At 39.8% G+C, this 27,358-nt stretch overlaps 1 long non-coding RNA gene and 1 pseudogene across 1 annotated transcript in view; one reads left to right on the top strand and one right to left on the bottom strand.

Moving 5' to 3' along the window:
* Window positions 1–24,775, bottom strand: part of LOC122428112 — a 30,681-nt gene extending 5,906 nt beyond the window's left edge. Inside the window, exon 1 of the long non-coding RNA XR_006265641.1 lies at window positions 24,544–24,775. This is a non-coding gene — a long non-coding RNA (uncharacterized LOC122428112). The remainder of the gene's footprint in view (window positions 1–24,543) is intronic.
* Window positions 24,776–25,688: 913 nt separating this feature from the next.
* LOC122429222 lies at window positions 25,689–26,257 on the top strand (annotated as a pseudogene).
* The last annotated feature ends 1,101 nt before the right edge of the window (window positions 26,258–27,358 follow it).

The raw sequence follows: 27,358 nt of genomic DNA, 5'->3' as shown, positions 1-27,358 counted from the left end.
AAAAAAAGCAAAAAATAAATTGGCAAATTAATTAAGAACTATGATCAGAGATGAGAACTGATTTAACATTCTGATTGATGCTTAAATTAAAAAATTCTCATGATACAGAGTAAAAATACAAAGAAATTGAAATCATGAGTGAAAAATGATGGCTGACTCAAATGATAGGACTGAGAAGCTTGAACATGCTAATAATAGGAATTACAGAGGGTAGAAAAGGAAAGTAGAGAAGTCATACTTAAAGCACAAATAGAAAAATACAGCTTTGTCCAGTTGAATGTGGGCTTACTTGGCCATTGAAAAACCCAGACAAATTCCAGTCCTTTGGCCTATATGTGAAAAATACGTATGCGTATAGATAATCAAATGGTAAAGAGAGATTTCAGATGAAAACCTCCTGGATTTTAAGATAAGGAAGCCTCTAGATGCAAAGCGCTCAGCTAATCTTAGGCATGATTTTTTTCCAAAGGCAAAAAGACACCAAATTTTAAGGATCAAGAGAAAAAAAAATCTTACAAACTCTTATAAAAGGATCAGGCTACCTACAGAAGGGAAAGAGACTCTGACTTACATTGAATATTCTTTTCTTTTTATTTTATAATAATGATTATTTTTTTGGTTGCACTGGGTCTTTGTTGCTGCACTCAGGCTTTGTCAAGCTGTGGTGAGCAGGGAGACACTCTTTGTTGCCCTGCATGGGCTTCTCATTGCTGTGGCTTCCCTTGTTGTGAGCAAGGCTCTAGATGCAGGGTTCAGTAATTGCGGCACTTGAGGTGCATAAGCTTAGCTGCTCCACGGCAAGTGGAATCTTCCAGACCAGGGATTGAACTCGTGTCCCCTGCATTTCCAAGCAGGTTCTTAGCCACTGTACTGCCAGGGAAGCCCTGGATATTTCTTTTACAACAATTAAAGAGAAAACGTAGTTGAATGTCTACAGATGAGTGAGGGAAGTGGGCTGTGTGATTAAATAATCCTAAATCCAGCAAGGACAGAATCCATCTGGCAGTACAAAAACAAAACAAAACATTTTTATTTCTTTTTAAAAAATTTAGTTGTTTCTCCTCCATAAGTGTATTTATACAATTTTAAAGCTTATACTCCATTTACATTTATTACAAAATTTTGGCTACATTCCCTGTGTTGTACAATACATTCTTGTATCTTGTCTTACACCCAATAGTTCGTATCTCTTGATCTCCCATCCCTGTATTGGCCCTCCATCCTTTTCCCACTGGTAACCACTAGTTTGTTCTCTATACCTGTGGGTTTGTTTAGAAGGAAAACATTTTCAAACATACAAGGATTCAGAAAAACTACCACACATGGACTCCACCTCAGGAAAATATTTTATCAAATTCAAGATTGAATTAGAATAGAGTCTCAAGATGCACAGGAGAACAGTCCAAGAGACAGCGGTGAGCAGACTCTGATGACACACACAATTAAGATTAAATGGATGATAATAATGTGCCTGGGAACTCTAGTATTAAGCAAAGAGGGTTCTTGAAACAGAAGAAACACATGATTAGGCAAGACCAAAAATAGACTGTAGTCTTAGAAATTATCTTGCTCCTTGTGACTCTGTTTATGGTTAGATAAGAATTGGTATAAAACTGTATTGCCAATTATAGGCATGAATCTGGGCTGGCAAGAACTGAAGCAAAAGCAAACTGTCTTGGAATTAAAGTCACAATAAGAACAACCAGACAGAAGATGGGGGAAAAAGAAGACAAAACACAATCAACCAACTAGAATAACAACATATACAGCATGCTGTACCCAACAACAGTATAACATTCTTCTCAAGGGCATGTGGGGCATTTTCCAGGACCGAGCATATGTTAAGCCACAGATGCAGTCTCAGGGGATTTGAAATATCACACGAAGTACCTTCTTTGACACAGCAGGATGAAGTTAGAAATCAATAACAAGTAAAATGGGAAAATCCTCAGATTTGTGGGAATTAACACACTCAATCAATGGATCAAAGAAGAAATCACAAGAGAAATTAGAAAATATTTAGAGATGAATGAAAACAAAAACACATGTCAAAATATATTAGTCATTCATACCTTAATCTTTAAAATTAAAAGAAAAAATTTGTCAGATGTGGTGAAAGCAGTGCTAAGGGGAAGTTTATAACTATAAAATTCTGCAGTAAAAAAAGAAGAGTGCTCTCCAATGAACAACCTAACTTTCCAATTTAAGGAATTAGAAAATGAACAAACTAAAACTAAAGTTACTGAGAGGAAGGGAATAATAAAGATTAGAGCAAGGAATGCCCCAGCAGTCCAGTGGTTAAGACTCTGAACTTCCACTTCAGGGGTCTGGGTTCCATTCCTGGTTGGAGAACTACTAGGTTGGCACAAAAGTAACTGCAGTTTTGGACTGAGAATTTTAAAACATTATAACTAGGCTCAAACACGTTTATTAATCAAAATAAGAACCATGAAAATCAACACATTTTTGCCAGAGAGAAATAAGTTTGTTTATTCCTATAGCATAAAAATCCATGCTTTGGGATTCAATGAAATCTTGGAAGCATTTTCTGCCTCCTACTGGTTGTGGAAACATTTTTCCTGCAAAAAGTTGTCAAGATGCTTGAAGAAGTGGTAGTCGGTTGGTGAGAGGTCAGGTGAATATGACAGATGGGACACAATTTCGTAGACCAATTCGTTCAACTTTTGAAGCATTGGTTGTGCAAGGTGCGGTCAGGCATTATCGTGGAGAAGAATTGCGTCCTTTCTATTGACCAATGTCTGCTGCAGGCATTGCAGTTTTGGCACATCTCATTGATTTACTGAGCATAATTCTCAGATATAGTGGTTTGCCAGGATTCAGAAAGCTGTAGTGGATCAAACAGGCAGCAGATCACCAGTGACCATGACCTGTTTTTTTTGGTGCAAGTTTGTCTTTGGGAAGTGCTTGGGAGCTTCTTCTGCCACTGTTTGCATTTTTTCCCCATCTATTTGCCATGCAACAGTTAGAACCAGACATGGAGTAACAGATTGGTTCAAAATTGGGAAAGGAGTACGTCAAGGTTGTATATTGTCACCCGGCTTATTTAACTTATATGCAGAGTACATCGTGTGAAAATGCTGGACTGGATGAAGCATAAGCTGGAATCAAGATTGGTGGGAGAACTGTCAGTAACCTCAGATGTGCAGATGACACCACCCTTATGGCAGAAAGTGAAGAGGAACTAAAGAGCCTCTTGATGAGGGTGATAGAGAAGAGTGAAAAAGCTGGCTTAAAACTCAACATTCAAAGAATGAAGATCATGACATCCAGTCCCATTACTTCATGGCAAATACACGGGGAAACAATGTGAATTGTGACTGACTTTATTTTCTTGGGTTCCAAAATCACTGTGGATGGTGACTGCAAACATGAAATTAAAAGAGGCTTGCTCCTTGGAAGAAAAGCTATGACAAACCTAAACAGCATATTGAAAAGCAGAGACATTACTTTGCCAACAATATAGTCAAGGCTATGGTTTTTCCAGTAGTCATGTATGGATGTGAGAGCTGGACTATAAAGAAGGGTAAGCACCAAAGAATTGATGCTTTTGAACTGTGGTGTTGGAGAAGACTCTTGAGAGTCCCTTAGACTGCAAGAGATCAAACCAGTCCATCCTAAAGGAAATCAACACTGAATGTTCACTGGAAGGACTGATGCTGAAGCTGAAGCTCTGATACTTTGGCCACCTGATGTGAAGAGCTGACTCATTGGAAAAGACCCTGTTGCTGGGAAAGATAGAAGCCAGGAAGAGAAGGGGATGACAGAGGACGGGATGGTTGGATGCCATCACTGACTCAGTGTACATGAGTTTGAGCAAACTCCTGGAGATGGTGAAGGTCAAGGAACCCTGGCATGCTACAAATGCATGGGGTTGCAAAGAGTCAGACATGACTGAGAGACTGAACAACAAATTTGCCATGAAGTGATGGAAATGGAGCCATGATCTTTGTTTTTTGAATGGTAGGATTTAAACCATTTTTTTTAACATGTATATACTAGTATATATAAAATAACTAATGAGAAGCTACTTATAGCATAGAGGGAAAAATGGTACAATCTGTTTGTAGGACGTATATTAAAATGTGTTCCAGGGACTTCCCTAGTGGTCCAGTGGTTAAGAATCCCCCTGCCATTGCAGGGGACATGAGTTCAATTCCTGGTCTGGGAAAATCCCACATGCCTTGGAGAAACTAAGCTCATGTGCCACAATTACTGAAGACCATGTGCCTAGAACCCATGGACGGCAGCAAGAGGAGCCACCACAATGAGTAACCCTCGCACTGAAACTAGAGAGTAACCCCCACTGGAAGCAACTAGGGAAAACCTGCACGCAGCAACAAAGATGCAGTGCAGCCAATAATAAATAAAATTTAAAAATGCATTCCACTATATATTAGGTGCAGGCTAGTACTGTTTGATTCCTCTTATAGCAGATACCTAAAATAGTCAAATTCATGGAGTCAGAAAGTATACTGGTAGATGCCAGACCAGAGGGTGGGAGTGGGGTAGGGAAGGGGAATGGGGAGTTGATGTTTAATGAGGACAGAGTTTCAGTTTAGTAAGGTAAAGAATTAGGTGTTGAGGCATTCCGAGCATGGATTGGAAAAGAATTTCCAGACACAGAGCATTTCAGAAGGTAGTGAGTTTATTAAGAACAAAGAGCAGAGATAATGTGGACATTGGGAGCACAGCGGACCAACTTCATGAGATGACAGTTTTTGGTGGTAAATAGCCAATTTTTATAACTGCGAGACAAAGAAAATTACTGCTGGAAGGTTGGCGTTAGTTGATTGATTGCGGCACAATAGGGTGTTTACTGGAGTGGGTACCTTAGCCGAATTGGGAGTCGGGAAGCTTGTTAGTGATGATCAGAGGGGCTTTTGCAATGGTTACACAAGGGCTCAGACTTCCCTGGTGGTTCAGTGGTAAAGAATCTGCCTGAAATGCAGGAGCTGCAAGAAGATTCGGGTTCGATCCCTGAGTTGGGAAGATCCCCATGACGAGGGCATGGCAACCTACCCCAGTATTCTTGCCTGGAGAACCCTATGGACAGAGGAGCTGGTGTGCTACAAACTATAGGGTCGCAAAGAGCCAGACATGACTGAAGTGACTTAGCACGCATGCACAAGAGGGCTCAGTCAGGTTTGGAGGTGACCTTGGTTCCGGGTTCTGCTTCTTGGTTCCGGGCCTTGGGGGCAGGACTTAACATTAGGGAGATGGACGGTGGTAAGAGTTGCACAACAACATCAATGTACTTCGTGCCACTAAACTGTACAGTGAAATATGGTTAAAATAGTATGTTTTATATTGTGTGACTTTTGCCACGATAAAAAATATTTTAAAAAAAGAACTAATGGATTTTAGCAAGATTGAAATGGCTACTGTATTTTGAATGTTAACTGTTGACTAGGTTATGTGTTTGCTGTAAAAGTGAATGGATTGCGGTCATAGCTCAATATAACTTTTTTCCTCTCAATATAACTTTTAACCTTTATTCTTATTTAATGTGTCATAACATTTCCCATGTCATTACATAGTCTTTTAAAATAAACCATCATTGTCATTCAACTACAAAAACACTAATGATCAACATTCAAAAATCTCATCCACCAATAAAAATTTTAGTTACTGTTTAATATTCTCCCATTGAATGGATATTTCCTTATACTTATTCATCTATATGGCTTTTAACTTATTATATGCTGGATGGACATCAAACATCATTGTGCAAATAACTTTTCCAGTATTTTGGATTACTGTTATGGGATAAAATCCTAGGAGAGGTCAAAGTATTTAAGCATTTTACTTGACAGTACCAAATTGCTTTCCAAACGAAAGGTCCAATTTAGCTTGTCACTCTTTAGGAAAAAGGGAATGTTACTGTCATTTGATTTTCCTTGGTTGCCACTGTTAAAGCTTTTTTATGTTTATTTACTAATTGGCTGTATTTTATCAGAAATTGTTCATGTAAAGGTTAATTGGAAAAATGAAAACATCCATTTCATTAGAAAAGTCTCAGCTGAGAATGATATCTTTAGAAAACCAGAGAGCTCTTTTCTAAATGCAGGTGAAGTCAATATCTCTCTAGAGAAAGGGTACGTATGACGTTGGTAAAGAACTTTCCTGGGTCAGCATCAGGATATATGAATTTATATTTGTTCCTTAAGATGCTGGAGGGGCTTTTAATATGATTGTATCATCTATCCATTTTCAGAACCTTATGTAAAACATTGCTCTTCACATGACTGTATCAGAGAAAGGAGGCCATCTCCAAACACATAAAGTGGAAAATGAAGACTTAACCCAACTTCCCCAGCTAGCACAGAGAAGGATTTGCTTAGAGCAGGCACTGGCAGTTTTCAGCTCATTGTGAAAACAGTAAAGAACTCCATGCTCTTAAATGGGTGTGTCCCAGAATTCATAGCAATACCTTATTTCCCCATCAAGACTCGGAAATTCAGCTTCTCAGCAGCAACAACAACAAACACAAGCGTTAGCTTCTATTAACACTATTATTGTAACTATTGGGTTAGAATTAAAATTACATTAGGATTAGAATTTTAATATTCTTTATAAATTCTTTAAGCATTTTTCTTTTGAAAAAATTTGGAAAGTTATACACTTAAAAATAAATATTAAGAAAAAACTTGATAGCGGAAAGTGAGGTAAATCATATTGTCCATATTATAGTCAGAGAAATGTTACTCATGGGGGCATGTGTGTGTGTATCTTGTTGTAAGTTGGTCAAATTTTAGGTTACAGCTTCCTACGTGATTTTTATTTTGTATTGTGCCAAACCAGTTGGGAAATTTATATAAAGAGAGATTGTTTACAACAATATCAACATGCATAGGAATAACTCTAACCAAAAAAAAAAAAATCTGTGTTAGTTGATGAGATCATTGACAGGGGTTTAGCTTTGAGGTTGTATTTATGCAATTATGATCATATTCTCCTGGAGGGCTTTTGTCAATACAGATAGGGTAAAATCTTAATGGCTTCACAGTCTGATCCTGCTCATGTCTAGCTCTGCAGAGAGTGGTCCAGGGAGTAAATGATGGGAACCGAAGTTGAGAAGCTTAGCAGGGGTCAGATAATAAAGGGTCTTGTGTACCACTAGGAAGCTTGGACTTTATCCTGAGGGCAGTAGGATCCATAAAAGGATTTTTAAGTAGGGAGTAACAATCAGATTCTAGAAAACTCACATTTTTCGGGAAGTTAGGTAGACAAGTAAATGTTCATGCAGGGAGGCCAATTAGAAGGCTGTTTTAGTAGTCCAGGGGAGAGATTGATTCTAGATCTGAAGATATCCTTTATGGTCAAGTATTATCAAAACACTTTATGAATGTTATCTTGTTTAATACTCTCAACAACTTTATGAGATTACTGTTACCTTTGTTTTGTATGTTGCAAATTTGAGGTGTAAACCAGGTAAGCAGTTTGCTCAAGGTCACACACAGATGAGGACTCAGAAGCTGAGTTTCTAACCCTGGTGTATCTAATTTAGAAACTTGTTGTCTTGACCAGTAATCTACACTATTGCTTAAAAAAAAAATACTATGTAGCCATTAAAAAGAATAAAGTATATCTATGTTATTGACAAAAAAAAAAAAAAAGTATACTGGGGACAACATGGATAGAAAGAGGCAGCTAAATGTAAGAAATACTAAGGAGAAAGCATAAGCACGACCTGGTGATTGATGAGATATAGAGTCTGAGGGGAAGGGAGGAACTGAAGTTGACATTCAAGCAAGCGGGCAGGGCAGGGGTGGGGAACCCCATTTCTAATTGTTTCTATGTAGAGCAGATTTTTTAAAAAAGATTGATTTTATGTTTGGCTGTGCTGGGTGGGTCTTCGTTGTTGCCCAGCGCCCACTCGGGTTGCAGTGAGCGGGGGCTAATCTCCAGCTGTGATGTGTGGGGCTTCTCACTGTGGTGACCTCTCACGCTGTGAAACATAGGCTGAGTAGTTACAGCTCCTGGGCTCCAGAACGGGGCTCAGCGGCTATGGTGCCCTGGCCTAGCTGCTCCAATGCATGTGGGATCCTTCTGGACCAGGGATCGAACCCATGTCTCCTGCATTGGCAGACAGATTCTTATCCACTGTACCATCAGGGAATTGTTGCTTCTGTTTTATGTTTCGGTGTTTTGGCTGCAAGGCATGTGGGATCTTAGCTCCCCAACCAGGGATTGAACCTGTACTCCCTGCATTGGAATACAAAGCCTTAACCACTGGACCTGTTTTTATTTTATTTTATTTTTAAATTCTTCTTCTTCTTATTTTTTGGACCTGTTTTTAAAAGAAGTCCCCAGATAGCTTGTTTTTTTTTTAAAAGGAAGGTTTCTATGTCTTTTCTATTTATTGTGCAAACAATAATCTTTGCTGTCTTTAATTTCTCCTTGATGGGTAGTGAGCCCTTCTCTGTTCTCCTAAAACCCTGACCAGAAATGTCTCAGTTAAGGTCATAAGACACTTTCTCTAGAATTTGTTTTTCTAAGTGGGTGATCCAGATTATGTCAGGCCTTGTACCAGGGAAATAACTTGACAGCCAAGTTATTTGAAGAATAATTTTGCTTGGCTAGTGCTGAGCCAATGACTGGGTTATCTGAGTTCATCTATGTCCAAGGCCCAAGGAGGTGGAATTCTCATTTTTGGAGCTTCAGTTTAATCCAGACATCAGAAGGCAATGCTTAAGCGTAAGTGTGGATGGGCTCAGAAGCTGATGATCTTCTGGGTGCTCCTAATGAAATTGGTGGCTCAGATGGTAAAGAATCTGCATGCAGTGTAGGAGACTCTGGTTCAATCCCTGGGTCAGGAAGATCCACTGGAGAAGGGAATGGCTACCCACTCCAATATTCTTGCCTGAAGAATCCCATAAGCAGGGAAGCCTGGAGGGCTACAGTCCATGGGCAAATTGTCAGACATGGAAGAAAAAAAAATTTGTCAGACATGACTGAGCGACTAAGCATGCAATGAAATTGGATTGCAACTAAGAGCAAATTGTCAGGTTTATATATGCATTACTTTATGTACACTAAGAAAAAAACCCCTGCCAGTTAAATTGTAATACCAAGTTTGCTTATCACATTGAATTTTTGTTGAATAGGTATTGAAAGTGTTCTCTTAGATTTTTATTATGTATCGTTCCTGTGCACCAGCACGTCAGGAAATAGATCCCTTAAGCTTTGTCTTGCTGTGGTCCCTCTTCCCATTTCTTTCCTGTCTTCCTTTGCTTTTTAAGGTCAGATTTGGATCATGGTAGGTCACAGCTGAGAGGGAGACCTCATTCTGTGCTCAGGTGAAACAAACAGAGCTCTTATTCTGTGCTCAGGTAAAACAAAGAGACCTCAAGAAGTTCATTTCATACCTGTTTTTGAATTCCTTCAGAGACTGCAGTTTTCTGTTCCATACACATCTCTTATTCTGGCAGATGCCATGTATTCAACCATCTGTCCATCCATCCATCCATGTATCCATCCATCCATCCTTTAAGCATTTATTAAGAGTCAGGTCACTGAATTTAGTTCTGTGGATACACAGATGAATAAGTAATTCTGTCCCTTTCATGAACTTTGACCAATACCAGGATTATTCTCTGCTTTTCCATGGTACCACAATCTTGCTATGCTTTTTAAACAAAAGGCAGAGGAGAAATTTTGCTTGAGCTCTGAAGTTAGATTTTCTGAAACTTGAGGTGAAAACTCTTAGGCAACAAATGGTCTTCAGTCTTCCCTGTGGATATTTTGATGTAGAACAAGGCAAGAGGTAAATTTAGCTCAAGGGCCACCACTCTGGGTTTATGTTTTACTTCAAAACTATCTCACAGTCTCTCTGGGAATCTCAGGTAGGACTTCAGCTATGGAAAGGGGTAGGCGTCTTACTTTTTCATCTTCCTGTCATAATACAATAATGCTTAATAGTTAAACAACTACGTTTTGAACCCATGTCTTAGGAAGTAAGGGAGGATGGTACACTTTACTATCCATGGACGTGCATTTATAGACAGCCAAACACTATGCCAACTTATGTTTGGCTTTTAAACATTAGTGTGATCTACTTGTTTTTTTCTTGCTTGGTAGATGGATTTTCCAGAAGAGAGAAATGAGTAGATAAAGATTTTGGAGGGGTAGATGAAATACAGTTGTTCCGTCCTCACTAGCAAATGCTTAATACATGCAGTGGGTATGGAGGAGCATTTCAGGTGAGTATGTGTTGAGGAAATCACCCATTGCATTGCCCTTACTCTTAATTGCCAGATAAAGTTTGCCTGCAGACTAACAATCTGTAGCCACCATTTAAACTATTCTGAATCAGGGTTTCTATCACATGCCTGGAGAGTTTTTCCAATTTCATCTTGGAGGTTTTGATTCGACGGAAGTATGTGTATTTTGTAAAAATTTTCTGTGGACTTTAAGAACTTATCTTAATTCACTAGTCTACAAGATCCTGGGCTGAAATGAATTATAAATTTCTCTGGCTTCCAAATTCAGAAAAGGAGAATAAAAACATGGGACCAAAGCAGGATTAGAGTAAAGTTAATACAAGGGGAAGGTATGAGGGGAAGGTCTGTGGCTCTGGGAGTCCCAGAGTTCCCATGACAGGGAGATGCCATCCAAGACCCACAGGTGATGGTTGATCAGGTTTATTCCAGGCAAGAGGTAAAGCCTTGAGACTAACTCAACTCATAAATATTCAAATAGAAATGCTAACAGTAATTATATAACTTCTAGTTCAGTGATCTGGGGATCCCAGGATACTTCTGTAGTTAAAGTGTGATGAACTTATGTTGCTCTGATGACCTAGAGGGGTGGGATGGGAGGCGTAGTGGTGGGAGGGAGGCTCAAGAAGGAGGGGATGTATGTATACATATAGCTGATTCACTTTGTAGTACAATAGAAACTAACAGCATTGTAAAGCAATTATACTCCGATTCAAATGTGTGATGAATTTAGATAGCCGTTTTTTGTATCTTATGATTGCTATGTTGTCTTATCTTGTACCATAGGCAAACAGTTTCTACTTGAATGACATACAAAATGATTTTCTACCCTAGAGCTTTATTCATTTGCATTTAGGAAAACTTAACTGGGGCAAAGATGACTGGCTCCCCACCCTATCTGTGAGTCCCTGGGCTGACTCTTGATTAATCAGTATCAAGTACCTACTCCGTGTTTTGGAGTGACTCTGGCTCCTTGTACCAGTCAGCTCTGGATGTTGGGTTTACCTCTGGCTTCAAAGTTTCAGTCATAGGCAACCTGGGAACTTGGTTGAGGGAGAGTGGATGTGTATGTTACAGTAATATAAAGTATATGTAAACAGTGTGAAAAGGGGCAACAGAGGATGAAATGATTGGATAGCATCACCGACTCAATGGACATGAGGTTGAGCAGACTCTGGGAGATAGTGAAGGACAGGGAGTCCTGGTGTGCTGCAGTCCATGGGGTCTCAAAGAGTTGAAAATGACTGAGCGACCGAACAACAAAAAAACAGTGTGATGTCAGAAGATTTTGGGGATTTGCTATGAGGGGTAGGTAAATTTGATAACCTTTGGTGTATTTGGTTGACTCAAGTTTGGAGGGATCTATGTTGTTCTATCTGTTCTTTTTAAGCTCCTGCAGAATGTCTTTTTTTTTAAAACTCCATAGAACCTTGAGTTCATTTCAGTTGCTCAGTCATGTCTGATTCTTTGTGACCCCATGGACTGCAGCATGCCAGGCTTCCCTGTCCATCACCAACTCCCGGAGCCTACTCAAACTCATGTCCATTTCGTCAGTGATGCCATCCAACCATCTCATCCTCTGTTGTCCCCTTCTCCTCCTGCCTTCAATCTTTCCCAGCATCAGGGTCTTTTCCAATGAGTTGGTTCTTCTCATCAGATGGCACTGAAGTTTCAGTTTCAATATCAGTCCTTCCAGTGAATATTCCGGACTGATTTCCTTTAGGATGGACTGGTTGACACAGAACCTTAGCAGCCTTTTTTTTTTTCCCAGTGCTGAGTGACATGCAGGATCTTCGACCAGGGATGGAATGTGTGCCCTCTGCATTGGGAACACAAAGTCTTAACCACTAGACCACCAGGGAAGTCCCTTTAGCAATTTTTACGTAAAAATTTCCATTTCCTTATGTTCTTGATTTACAAAGTAAATTTGCCTGAGTAAGTGTCTTTAAAGATAATTTCAGTTTTTATTTAGTTTTAAAGCTATGCGCCACCCACCATTCCAAGTGCTGGGGGTGTTAACGGTGAGAAAAGCAACCTGGCTCTTGCTCTCAGGAGCTTACAGTTTTCTAGGGGAAGATAGATATTAACTGAAGGTTTTCAAAGGAAAAAAAGTCCAAATTGTCTAAGGTGGAGTATTTCATTTAAGACTAATTAGTGGTGATTTAAATTGCTTGGCATGATCAATTGTCTCAGCTTGTCCCTGACCTCTGGGTCTAGAAACAGTGCACTGGGAAATTTACATCCTTTGTCTTTCCCCATATGCAGGTATCCCATTTTCTAAAGGTACACTTCTCTCCAGGCTGGAACAGTGGAGAGCACTGGGTCTCAAGAGAGTTGATGCTCTGAAGGAAAATGTACCCAGGTGAGGGTTTAAAGAACAAACAGCCAGAAGAATGAACTAACATTTCTGATTTTTAAGATACAGTAAATTAGTGGCCTTTTATACAGGTATTCAAATTCCTTAAAACCTAGCTGGAGGCCTTGAGGTTTTCTGATGATGATCTGCATTATGTAGTTTGCCTTGGGAGAATAGTATAAATGTTTGGGTATTTTAGAACAAAGCTTTGATGAAATGGGTATAGAGCCCTGAAGTCGAGGGCTACTTAAAAGGGTCTGAAACCAGACTCCTGGCTTTTGAACTCCAGATCTACTGCTGATTAACTCTGTGATTGTGGGCCAATTACTTTATCTCTCTGTCCTTTAGGTCACTGACAAAAGTAAGATAATAGTGGTATCTCTGTCATAGGGTTGTTATAAGGGTTAAAAATGTTACCTATTTTATTGATCTTTTTCAACCCACATTTTTTTCATGTTTTAGATTCCTTTGAAAATGGAATGTTTCTTGAAGTTGGTGAAAGCTTACTATCTATGTTGGCCAGGTGGCAGTGGTGATAAAGTCACTATATGTGCATTTGCAAATATCAAAAACTTAACAATTGGACAAGAAAAAGAAATAAAAAGGATTCAGATTGGAAGGGAAAAAGTAAAACTATCACTCACTGTTTGCAGATGACATACTTATATGGAAAACCCTAAAGTCTCCACTCAAAAACTATTAGAACTGATGAATTCAGTGGAGTTGCAGGATACAGGTTAATGTACAGAAATCATTGCATTTCCAGATGCTAATAATGTACTATTGAAAAGTGAAAGTAAAAAGAAATCCTGTTTAAAATTCATAAAAAATAAAAAAAAATCTAAAAAAAAATTGCATCAAAAGGAATTAAAATACCTAGGATTAAACTTAACCAAGGAGACGAAAGACCTATACTCAGAAAACTATAAAACATTGAGGAAGGAATCTGAAGGTGATACAAAGAAATGGAAAGATATCCCATGCTCTTGGGTTGAAGAATTAATATTGTGAAAAAGCAATGCAAAGATGATCCTAATAAATATACTAGTATAGTTAAAAAGATATGCTAAACTCCTAATGAATAAATATATACCTTGACGAATTTAGGACTTTAGCCTACAAAGCTGAGGTAACTTGATGAATAAAGAAGGGATGTAGGTGCTAAATTATGGAGATAAGGTCAAGATGCACAAATATTGGGAAAACTTCACATCATTTGTTTCCATGACAAAGCTGTGGCCAAGAGGAAGAATGTGGAAAAAACAGCTATCATGTACAAGATATACACATTTATCCCTTAGTTTGCTGCTTTCAGTCATGTTAGTTTATTTAAATTCAGATGTTGTTAGTTGGTGGTGCAAAGCATTAACATTCTGGAAAATTATGTATGAACCAGTACAACTTTTGAATAATAGTGGCTGTATTTCCCCATAAGCTAGTCACAAAAGAGCTAGTTTGTGTTTGAGAAACTGGCTTTGGAGCTAGTTTGGAGCAGAACAGACTGAACTTTTAGAGCAGAACAGACTGAACTTTTCGTTTTTTCCTAGTAACCTTGCCAAGTTGGTACTCTTCACATTTTACAGGTAAGAAAATGAACTGAGGATCAGAAACTTGCTTTGGGTCACATGGTTGGTAAGTGATGATGAAGGTAGAAATCAAACCCAGGTCTTAACTCCAGAGCCCATGTCTTTTGCACTTGTATCACAAAGCCCACATCAACCAGATTTCCTTTATTCCTCAACATCATCTTCTCCATCCCAGGATAATCATGTCTTTTGCTGGATGAACTCTTAGCCATGTCTCCTTAGAATGTGGCAAGTGAGCAGTAACAAAGAGAGTTAAGTATTTTCTGAAGTTGTTTGGTAAGTTTGACTCTCAAATTTCTGTCTTTGATTAGTAATTGAATTTCCTAACATTGTAAGGTCAGTTTGTCTCTGGACAAAAATGTGCCACTAGATCTACTATAATTCAGAGTTATGTTTGCAGTTTGTATTGTGAAGAGCTTTCCAAACTTGACTGCACTTTTAAAAAGATACAGTCACCAGATGGCAGCAAAATGCCTTCAGCATATGATCTGAACTATGTAAAATATCGATTGTTTATTGCTGTAAATATTCTAGTTATTTAAAGAAACAAATTTATGAAAAAGTAGTATCCTCTGTTAATTAAATCTAAACAATAACTTTATTGTATACTAGGTATAAGTATGTTATTTCCAGAGCAAGGTTTCAAATAAATGACTGAATTCTCATAATGATTTATTTATCAAGGGTGTACTATATGACAAGCATTTTGCTAAATACTGTATTTACATTTATTTTATGATTACAATATCATAATCTCTATTTTGTTGGTGTGGATTCTGAGGCTCAGATTTTGTATGTTGTTTTTGTATTGAGCTGGGCTTCCCTGGTGGTTCAGAGGGTTCAGAATATGGCTGCAATGCTGGAGACCTGGATTCGATCCCTGGGTCAGGAAGATCCCCTGAAGCAGGGAATGGCTACCCATTCCAGCATAGAGGAAGAGGAAGCTGGTGTACTACAGTCTGTGGGGTCGCAAAGAGTCGGACATGACTGAGTGACTAGCACTTTACTTTCTTTTGTATTGGGTCATCTCACTAAGCACTCAGTTTCCATGCTTGTCCTAAATTAAAAAAAAATTCCAATAGTTTTCCCAATTCATTGTCCTGTCTCGGATTTTCTGACTATTTAGATTACCTGCAAATAAAAGCCAGTTTTGCCTCTTATTTTCTAATATTTATACCTTTTGTTTCTTATTCCTGACTTATTGCATTGGCTAAGAGATCCATAAAAATGCAGAATAACAGCAGTGATAGTAGATATAGGCATACTTTGTTTTATTGTGCTTTGCTTTATTGTGATTCACAGGTGTTGCTTTTTTTTTTTTTTAATAGACTGAAGGTTTGTGGCAACTCTGTGTTGAGCAAATCTATTGATGCCAGTTCCGCAACAGCATTACTATTATTATTTGGCTGTGTGCCATGTGGCTTGTGGGATATTAGTTCTCCACCCAGGATTGAACCCTGGCAGTTCAACCTTGGCAGTAAAAGCACAGAATCCTAACCACTGGGTGACCAGGGAATTCCCCCAACAGCATTATTTTTAAATTAGGTACATATTTTTTAGACATAATGTGGCATTGCACACTTAATAGACTACAGTGTAGTGTAAACAGCTTTCATATGCATTAGGAAACCAAACAATTCAGGTAGACTTGCTTTATAGTGATAATCACTTTACTGTGACAATTGTTTTACTGTTGTGATCTGAAACCAAATCTTCAGTGTCTCTGAGGTATTCCTATATCTTCAAGAATGATATTTTTCTGTAGTTTTAGGTATATGTATCAGGCCTACTTGGGCTTCCCTGGTGGCTCAGAGGTTAAAGCGTCTGCCTGCAATGTGGGAGATCTGGGTTCGATCCCTGGGTCGGGAAGATCCCCTGGAGAAGGAAATGGCAACCCACTCCAGTATTCTTGCCTGGAGAATCCCATGGACAGAGGAGCCTGGCGGGCTACAGTCCACAGGGTCACAAAGAGTTGGACACGACTGAGTGACTTCGCTTCACTTTCACTTGCATCGGGCTTACTTCTATTTTTAGATCACTTAGTATTTTTATGCTTAGTTTTAGTTTTTTTTGGCCACACGGCTTGTGGGATCTTAGTTCCCCAACCAAGGATCAAACCTGCACCCCTTGTGGTAGAAGCACAGAGTCTTAACCACTGAACCTCCAGGAAATTCCCAACATGGTTTAGTATTTTTAAAAGAAGTGAAAGTTGAGTTTTATGAAAGGACTTTTGACAGAGATTAAGGTTAGGGTTTTTCTCTTTACCTAAATTCAGATCATCCTTGCCTTCCAGTGGTGGTAATAGTGGTGATGATGATAATATTAATAATTAGCATTTATTATGCATTTGGTATATACCAGTCAGTGTTCTTAGTTCTTTATGTTCAACTCAATACTATATCCCTATGAGTTAGCTCCTATTGTATTATTACCATCTTGTTTTACAGAAAAGGAAAGTGAGACAGTGAAAGTTTTCAAATTTGCCACATTACTTAACTATTTCTTGGGTATGACATTATTCTTTTAGGACTCTACTGGCTTTAAATTTTTGCTTGTATTTTGTTTAGGAATTTCTTCCTTATATTCACAAATGAAACTGGTCTACAGCTCTCTATTTTGCATGCTATCATCCATGTACCACAATGGAGAGTAGTCCTCCTCGCTCACCAGAACTAAGGTCCATGTATAACAATGAAGACCCAAAACAGCCAAAAATAAATAGATAAACAAAATTTTTTAAAACCCTTCACATATACTAGTTGATTCCTCCGTTAACAAATTTATATTATTATCATCTTAAAATATTTTAGATTTGGAAAATATTATTTGTCCAAGATTACACAGCTGATATAGACAGATAAGGGTTTGAATCTAGACTATCAGACTTCTGAGCTTGTTCTACTATACTTTCTTCCCTCCGTCTCTCCGGTACAATAAAGTTTCTACAAGATGTTGTTGTTCAGTTGCTAAGTCGGGTCTGACCCTTTCCAACACCAAAGACTGCAGCATGCCAGGCCTCTCTGTCCCTCACTCAGGGCTCACACCTTATGAAGCATCAGTTGATCCACCCCGTAGAGAAATACTATCATTGCCCAGACTGTGGGAAATATTTCAGTAACAGCTCAAATTTTATTAGACACCAATGGAATCACTGGAGCTACAGTTCCAGCTTCCTCATGGCACACTCACACTAGTGTGTCATGAGTGAGGCCCCATGAGTGCCCATGAGTGCCCAGAGTGTGGTCAGAGGTTTAGTCATAACTCCTATATTGCAGTGCATCAGAGAACCCACACAGCTGAGAAAACATAACATTGCTCCTAATATGGGGGTCTTCCTTGGTGGCTCAGTTGGTAAAGAATCTGCCTGCAACACAGGAGACTTGCTTGCAATGCAGGAGACCTGGGTTCCATCCCTTGGTCAGGAAGATCCTCTGGAGAAGTGAATGGCAACCCACTCCAATATTCTTGCCTGGGAAATTCCATGGACAGAGGAACCTGGCAGGCTCTAGTCCATGAGGTCACAAGAGTTGGACATGACTGAGTGACTAACGCACACACACACACACACACACACCCCTTGCAGCTTCATGGACTAGTTATAGGATAGAAATCCTGTTTGCTCTATGGACAATGTGTCTCTCTCTGAAGTGTCTTACTTATGTATAAAGACTACCCCGAATTATCATAGCCAATTCTCTAAAGCAGATATCTTAAATCTGAAATTGTTACCTTATTGATTATATCCTCATAAAAGCCTGAGGATGTTCAGTTCAGTTCAGTCACTCAGTTGTGTCCAATTCTTTGAGACCCCATGGACTGCAGCATGCCAGGCCTCCCTGTCCATCACCAACTCCCAGAACTTACCCAAACTCATGTCCTTTGAGTCAGTGATGCCATCCAACCATCTTATCCTCTGTCACCCCCTTCTCCTCCTGCCTTCAATCTTTCCCACTGTCAAGGTCTTTCCCAGTGAGTCAGTTCTTCACATGAGGCGGCCAAAGTATTGGAGTTTCAGCTTCAACATCAGTCCTTCCAATGGACATTCAGGACTGATTTCCTTTAGGATGGACTAGTTGGATCTCCTTGCAGTCCAAGGGACTCTCAAGAGTCTTCTCCAACACCACAGTTCAAAAGCATCAATTCTTCAGTGCTCAGCTTTCTTTATGGTCCAACTCTCACATCCATACATGACTATTGGAAAAACCATAGCCTTGACTAGACAGACCTTTGGTGGCAAAGTAATGTCTCTGCTTTTTAATATACTGTCTAGGTTGGTCATAACTCTCAGAGGGTAAAGTGTCTGCCTGCAATGTGGGAGACCCGAGTTTGATCCCTAGGTCGGGAAGATCCTCTGGAAAAGGAAATGACAACCCACTCCAGTATTCTTGCCTGGAGAATCCCATGGATGGAGGAGCCTGGTAGGCTACAGTCTACAGGGTCGCAGAGAGTCGAACACGACTGAATGACTTCACTTTCACTTTCTTCCAAGGGAGTAAGCGTCTTTTAATTTCATGGCTGCAGTCACCATGTGCAGTGATTTTGGAGCCCCCCAAAATAAAGTCTCTTACTGTTTCCACTGTTTCCCCATCTATTTGCCATGAAGTGATTGGACCAGATGCCATAATCTTAGTTTTCTGAATATTGAGCTTTAAGCCAACTTTCCCACTCTCCTCTTTCACTTTCATCAAAAGGCTCTTTAGTTCTTCACTTTCTCTCATAAGGGTTGTGTCATCTGCATATCTGAGGTTATTGATATTTCTCCTGGCAAACTTGATTCCAGCTTGTGCTTCATCCAGCCCAGCGTTTCTCATGATGTACTCTGCATATATGTTAAATAAGCAGGGTGATAATATACAGCCTTGATGTACTCCTTTCCCAATTTGGAACCAGTCTGTTGTTCCATGTTCAGTTCTAACTGTTGCTTCCTGACCTGCATACAGGTTTCTCAAGAGGCAGGTCAGGTGGTCTGGTATTCCCATCTCTTTCAGAATTTTCCACAGTTTGTTGTGATCCACAAAGTCAAAGGTTTTGGCATAGTCAATAAAGCAGGAATAGATGTTTTTCTGGAATTCTCTTACTTTTTTGATAATCCAACCGATGTTGGCAATTTGATCTCTGGTTCCTCTGCCTTTTCTAAATCCAGCTTGAACATCTGGAAGTTCATGGTTCACGTACTGTTGCAGTCTGGCTTGGCGAATTTTGAGCTTTACTTTACTAGTGTGTAAGATGAGTGCAATTGTTTGGTAGTTTGAGCATCCTTTGGCATTGCCTTTCTTTGGGATTGGAATGAAAACTGGCCTTTTCCTTTCCTGTGGCCACTTTTGTCACATTAGGTAGGCTTATTCATACGTATTTTATTCTTTTTGTTGCAATGGTAAATGGGACTGATTCCTTAATTTCTCTTTCTAATTTTTCGTTGTTAGTGTATAGGAATGCAACTGATTTCTGTGTATTGATTTTGTATCCTGAGACTACTGAATTCACCGATTAGCTCTAGTAATGTTCTGGTAATATCTTTAGGGTTTTCTATGTATAGTATCATGCCATCTGCAAACAGCAAGAGTTTTACTTCTTCTTTTCCAATCTGGATTCCTTATTTCTTGTTCTTCTCTGTTTGCCATAGCTAGGACTTCCAAAACTATGTTGAATAATAGTGGTGAGAGTGGGCACCATGTCTTGTTCTTGAGCTTAGAGGGAATGATTTGGGGGTTTGTTTTTGTAGATCTTTTCCTTCTCTTGTGCTTTCTTCTAGGTCCTTGTAAAATGTGTTGATTGATTCTTGCATTTTCTCCATTCCATTTTTGAGATTTTGGATCATCTTTACTAATCATTACTCTGAATTCTTTTTCAGGTAGTTTGCTTATTTCCTCTTCGTTTATTTGGTCTTGTGAGTTTCTACCTTGTTCCTTTATTTACACCATATTTCTCTGACTTTTCACCTTCTTTCTCACTTACTGTGTTTGAGGTCTCCTTTTCCCAGGCTTTCAGGTTGTATTCCTTCTTCCTTTTGGTTTCTGCCCGCAGTGGGTAAGGTTGGGCCAATGGTTTATGTAGGCTTCATGTTGGATGTGACTTGTGCTTGCATTGTGGTGGGAGGAGGTGAGTTGTTTTTGCTTTTTTTTCTGATGGGCAGGGCTGTGTGCATCCTGTCTGCTGATGATTGGGTTTGTGTTTTTGTATTGCTTGCTGTTTGGACTAGGCATCCTGCACTGGATGTTGCCAGCAGTTGGGTGATGCCTGGTCTTGTATACAAGTGGAGGCTTTCATGGGAGTTCTCACTAACTAATACTCCGTGGGGTTAGGCATTCTCTGGCAGTCTAGGGTTTTGGACTCAGTGCTCCCACTCCAAAGGCTCAGGCCCAATCTCTGGCCGGGGAACCATGACTCCACAAGTCATCTGTTATAACGTTAAAGGGGATTGAAATAAACACACAAAAAAGAAGTAAAAGGTGAACCCCAGACAAATGGTAAATACAAAATCAGACAAATAATAACAAAAGTAATGGAACCCCCACACACACATACACACACAAATAAAACCAAAGCAGTCCAGAGAAAAGAAGATGCAAGAGATTGACCTGACAAGTGAAGGAAACCAAAAATAATATCGACCAACTAGGAAAAAAACTAACTAAAGCACAGATTGGAAAACAAAAACAAAGCAAGGTGCCAACTGGGTAATAAACCAAAGAAAACAAAAGAAACTACAAACATCATGAAAAACAGAAAGAAAAGAAATAAAGAATAGAAGAGCAAAGTTACATAGAGGAATGTAAAATAATTTATATATATTAAAGAATAATTACAGCAGGAAAATCTACCACAATCACAGAAAACTAATCAAACTGATCACATAGATCACAACCTTGTTTAACTCAATGAAACTATGAGCCACGCCATGCAGACCACCCAAGATGGACAGTGGAGAATTCTGACAACACATGGTCCACTGGAGAAAGGAATGGCAAAGCACTTCAGTATTCTTGCCTTGAGAACCCCATGAACAGTATGAAAAGGCAAAAAGATAGGACACTGAAAGATGAACTCCCCAAGTCGGTAGGTGCCCAATATGCTACTGGAGAAGAGTGGAGAAACAACTCCAGAAAGAATGAAGAGATGAAACCAGAGCAAATACAATGCACAGTTGTGGATATCACTGGTGATGGAAGTAAAGTCCGATGCTGTAAAGAGCAATATTGCGTAGGAACCTGGAATGTTAGGTCCATTAATCAAGATAAATTAGGAGATGGCAAGACTGAATAATGACATTTTAGGAATAAGTGAGCTAAAATGAACTGGAAGAGCAAATTTAGCTCAGATGACTGTTATATCTACTACTGTGGGCAAGAATCCCTTAGAAGAAATGGAGTAGCCCTCACAGTCAACAAAAGTGTTTGAAATGCAGTACTTGGGTGCAATCTCAAAAACAACAGACTGCTCTCTGTTTGTTTCCAAGGCAAACCATTCAGTATCACAGTAATCCAAGTCTATGCCCCAACCAGAAATGCTGAAGAAGCTGAAGTTGAACAGTTCTATAAAGACCTGCAAGACCTTCTAGAACTAACACCCAAAAAAGATATCCTTTTCATCATAGGGGACTGGAATGCAAAAGTAGGAAATCAAGAGATACCTGGAGTAACAGGCAAATTTGGCCTTGAAGTATGGAATGAAGCAGGGCAAAGGCTCACAGAGTTTTGCAAAGAGAACGCACTGGTCATAGCAAACACCCTCTTCCAACAACACAAAAGGAGACTCTACACATGGACATCACCAGATGGTCAACACTGAAATCAGATTGATTATATTCTTTGCAGCCAAAGATGGAGAAGCTCTATACAGTCAGCAAAAAACAAGACTGGGAGCTGAACTATTATGGCAGAGATCATGAACTCCTTTTTGCCAAATTCAGACTTAAATTGAAGAAAGTAGGGAAAACCACTAGACCATTCAGACATGACCTGAAGCAAATCCCTTATGATTATACAGTGGAAGTGACAGATAGATTCAAGGGATTAGATCTGATAGACAGAGTGCCTGAAGAACTATGGACTTAGGTTCATGATATTGTACAGGAGGCATTGATCAAAACCATCTACAAGAGAAAGGAATGCAAAAAGACAAAATGGTTGTCTGAGGAGGGCTTACAAATAGCTGAGAAAAGAAGAGAAGCTAAAGGCAAAGGAGAAAAGGAAAGGTATACCCATTTGAATGCAGAGTTCCAAAGAGTAGAAGGAGAGATAAGAAAGACTTCCTCAGTGATCAATGCAAAGAAATAGAGGAAAACAATAGAATGGGAAAGACTAGAGATCTCTTCAAGAAAATTAGAGATACCAAGGGAACATTTCATGCAAAGATGGGCTAAATAAAGGACAGAAATGGTATGGACCTAACAAAAGCAGGATATATTAAGAAGAGGTGACAAGAATACACAGAAGGACTATACAAAAAAGATTTTCATGATCCAGATAACCATGATGATGTGATCACTCACCTAGAGTCAGACATCCTGAAATGTGAAGTCAAGTGGGCCTTAGGAAGCGTAGCTACAAACAAAGCTAGTAGAGGTGATGGAATTCCAGTTGAGTTATTTCAAATCCTAAAAGATGATGCTGTGAAAGTGCTACACTCAATATGTCAGCAAATTTGGAAAACTCAGCAGTGACCACAGGACTGGAAAAGGTCAGTTTTCATCCCAATCCCAAAGAAAGGCAATGCCAAAGAATGCTGAAACTACTGCACAATTGCACTCATCTTACACACTAGCAAAGTAATGCTCAAAATTCTCCAAGCCAGACTTCAACAATATGTGAATCGTGGACTTCCAGATGTTCAAGCTGGATTTAGAAAAGGCAGAGGAACCAGAGATCAAATTGCCAACATCCGTTGAATCATTGAAAAAGGAAGAGAATTTCAGAAAAATATTTACTTCTGCTTTATTGACTATGCCAAAACCTTTGACTTTGTGGATCACAACAAACTGTGGAAAATTCTGAAAGAGATGGGAATAGCAGACCACCTGACCTGCCTCTTGAGAAATCTGTATGCTGGTCAAGGAGCAACAGTTAGAACCAGACAGGGAACAACAGACTGGTTCCAAATTGGGAAAGGAGTACGTCAAGGCTGTATGTTGTCACCTTGCTCATTTAACTTATAACAGAGTACATCATGCGAAATGCCAGGCTTGATGAAGCACAAGCTGGAATCAAGGTTGCCAGGAGAATATCAATAACCTCAGATATGCAAATAACACCATGCTTATGACAGAAAGCAAAGAGCTAAAGAGCCTCTTGATGAAAGTGAAAGAGGAGAGTGGGAAAGTTGGCTTAAAGCTCAACATTCAAAAAACTAAGATCATGGCATCTGGTCCCATCACTTCATGGCAAATAGATGGGGAAACAGTGGAAACAGTGGCAGACTTTTTTTTTCCCTTGGGCTCCAAAATCACTGCAGATGGTGACTGTAGCCATGAAATTAAAAGACGCTTGCTCCTTGGAAGAAAAACTATTGAAAAAGGAATTCATATGGCCTGGACTCCATCTTAGGCCTGTTCATGCTGATCATGCTCGGCCACCTCCCCAGTGGACTCTGAACTCTGTGTTTAGTGTCTATGGAAATGACAACAGAAGGATAAGACCCCCTCCAGACAGGGGAATCTTGAAGATCATATCCAGGTTATTCGTTGCCTAAGAGAACACATCCACTAATCACCCCTTCCTCCAGACAGGCCATAAATTTTTCTGTACCTACTGGAGTGTAACCTTGTGCTTATTGATTATTGGCTAATTGTTTAACTGTCTGAGCACATGGCACATGAGTGATGGGGTTATTGGGATTGTATTTACCCTTCCTTAGTTTATGTAACTCTCAGGCCTTCCTGCCTGTTACCCTCTCAGTTCCATCTAGTTAAAGCTATGGTTTTTCCAGTAGTCATGTATGGATGTGAGAGTTGGGCTATAAAGAAAGCTGAGTGTCAAAAAATTGATGCTTTTGAGCTGTGGTGCTGAAGAAGACTCTTGAGAGCTCCTTGGACTACAAGGAGATCCAACCAGTCCATCCTAAAGGAAATCAGTCCTGAATATTCATTGGAAGGATGGATGCTGAAACTAAAATTCCAATACTTTGGCCATCTCATGGGAAGAACTGACTCAGTAGAAAAGGCCCTGATGCTGGGCTAGATTGAAGGCAGGAGGAGAAGGGGACAACAGAAGATGAGATGATGGTTGAATGGCATCATTGACTCGATGGACATGAGTTTGAGTAAGCTCTAGGAGTTGATGGTGGACAGGGAAGCTTGGCGTGCTGCAGTCCATAGGGTGATAAAGAGTCAGACACTACTGAACGACTGAACTGAACTGGCAACATTGAAGAAGGAATTCATAGGGTCTGGACTCCATCTTAGTCCTGTCCATGCTGATTGTGCTCAGCCACCTCTTCAATGGACTCTGAATTCTCTGCTTAGTGCCTATGGGAACGACAATGGAAGGATCAGACCCGCTCCGGACAGGGGAACCTTGAAGATTGTATCCGGGTTACTCATTGCCTAAGAGAAAACATACTCTAATCACCCCTGCCCCCAGACAGTATCTATCGGAATGTAACCACAGGCTTATTGCTTATTAACTGGTTGGAATGTAACCGCGGGCTTATTGATTATTAACTGTTTGAACACATAACACATGAATGATGGGGTTATTGTAATTGTATTTACCCTTCCTTTGTTAGTCTCAAGGAATTTGGGGTGGTGGGTTCAGACACATACACATGGGGTATAAAAGATTTTCACAAATGCTGGCTGGGGTCCTTGGCCAAGAGGAGACTCTGCCTTGGGCCTGTCGGTGTAATAAACTGCACCCCACTATCTGCATTGTCTTTCTGAGTGAGTTTGTTTCCCGGAACACATGGCTATAACAACAGGAAAAAGAACAATAAGAAAAGCAAACAAAAAAAAAATATAAAAAACTTTTTTAATTAAAAAAATTTAAAAGGAAAAAAAAATGAAACAGAAACCCCACAGAACTGCAAAAAGCCATGGTAGAGGCAGAAATATAAAAAGGGCATAAAAAGTGTGATTAAAAAAATAACTCTCCCCTTCATAGACCACAGCCTTCTCGTGGCCATGGGGCTTGCATAACTCAGTGAAGCTATGAGCCATGCCATGCAGGGCCATCCAAGATGGATGGGTCATAGTGAAGAGTTCTGACAAATCATGGTCCACTGGAAGAGGAATTGGCAACCCACTTCGTGAGACCAGTATTCTTGCCATGAGAACCGTATGAACAGCACAAACAGGCAAAATGATATGACACAAGAAGATGAACCCCTCAGGTTGGAAGATGTCCAATATGCTACTGGGTAAGAGCAGAGGGCAATTACTAATAGCTCCAGAAAGAATGAAGTGGCTAGGCCAAAGCAGAATAACACTTAGTTGTGGATGTGTCTGGTGGCAAAAGTAAAGTCTGATGCTCTAAAGAACGATATTGCATAGGAACCTGGAATGTTAGATCCATGAATCAAGATAATTCTGAACAACTCTTGAATGGCCTAACTGTGATGCCTCAGTTCAGTGACAATAACACAGTGGTGTTAGAATCTGAATGTCAAGGTCAAGTTCCAGTGCAAAAGGATATAAAGATCACGAATATAGATTCTTGGAAAAGTTCAGTCAAAACATCAGGTTACTGAAATCATCAGATGAGCTCTTCAACCAAGTTAGAAAAGCAGCAATAGAAAAGGAAGTTAAGAGCTCAAACACAGGAAGTAATACATAAACACCTGGAACAGAATACGAAGTAACCAAAAGTATTTCAAGAAAATCAGAGGGACCATGGCTTCACTCTAGAAGCCAAATATATTTATTCCAAATAAAATGCAAAACAGGTGTCTTGGAGAAGTGCAGAAAAAACATCAACAGTCACTGGAAGCTCAATATAAAGGCAAACTCTGACTTCTCAAAGACCATAATTTAGCCTGAGAGAAAGAGCAAGAGCAGAGAAGAGTAGCAATGGCTGGTACCAATGATATGACTCTTCAAAGAAAATGACATTTTGACAGTGTTTGAAAACAGGCTCAGATAATAAAGCATCTGCCTGCAATGCTGGAGACCTGGGTTTGATCCCTGGGTCGGGAAGATCCCCTGGAGAAGGAAATGGCAACCCACTCTAGTACTCTTTCCTGGAAAATCCCATGAACAGAGGAGCCTGGTAGACTACCATCCATGGGGTCGCAAGGAGTTGGACACGACTTTACTTACTTACTTGATTAAAACAGTTTTTTAACTAACCATCAATGTAAATGAACAATATAAAAGATTACAGTGCAAATGGTAAAATGATTGCTTTCAGACACCAAGATATCAGTCTTATATTGTATTTTGACTGCTCTAAGATTATTAAACAATTTTCACTTTAAAAATTTTCTCCAAAGCTTAAATAGAGTTAATGGTACAAATAAAATCAACAACCACAGCAATAGAGGAAAAAAAGAAGAAAAAGAAAAGAAGGAGAAAAAAAATCCAGAAGCAACAACAGAACAAGTCAAAACATAAGAGTAATAATAAATGTTTTTCTTGGATCTCAACTCTCAGTGTCCTTTCCTTTCCTGGGAGTCACAGTCCACCTTCACCTCCCTAGGATGCCTTTCAAAACTGGGATGCTCTCTGGGCTGCTGTGGGACTGCTCAGACTCTAATCTGATTCTACTCCTGCATGTTCTTGCCTCCAAAGTCCACAGCTAACAGAGTTAGTGCGTTTTCTTTTGTGGGAATTCTCATTGTCCTTTTATATATTCCACAGACACAGAGTCTGCCTAGCTGACTGCGTGGATTTAGTCTGCAGCTTGTACAGCTGGTGGGAAGGTTTTCAGTCCTCTTCCTTAGCCACACTGCCCCTGGGTTTCAACTGTGGCTTTATCTCCACCTCTGCATGTGGGTCATCCACAGGAGTTTGCTCCTGAGACTGCTCTGAAATTCTTGGGTCTGCTTCAGTGAGGACTGAGTGTGGAGGTGGTACAGCTGCTTGGATCACAGGGACCCTGGCAGCACCAGATAGGCAGAGGGGCTGGCAGCTAGGGAAGTGGGAGATATGATGCTCTTAGGAGTTTTCTTCCAGCTTCTGGCAGCTCTGTCCCAGTGGGGATCAAGCATGGAAGTAGCATGGTTTCCTGGATCACAGGGACCCT

The sequence above is a fragment of the Cervus canadensis genome, chromosome 2 (genome assembly GCF_019320065.1).
Source record: "Cervus canadensis isolate Bull #8, Minnesota chromosome 2, ASM1932006v1, whole genome shotgun sequence".
In the NCBI taxonomy this organism is placed as follows: Eukaryota; Metazoa; Chordata; class Mammalia; order Artiodactyla; family Cervidae; genus Cervus; species Cervus canadensis.
Note: the sequence above shows the minus strand (reverse complement) of the source record. Positions and strands in the feature narration are given on the sequence as shown.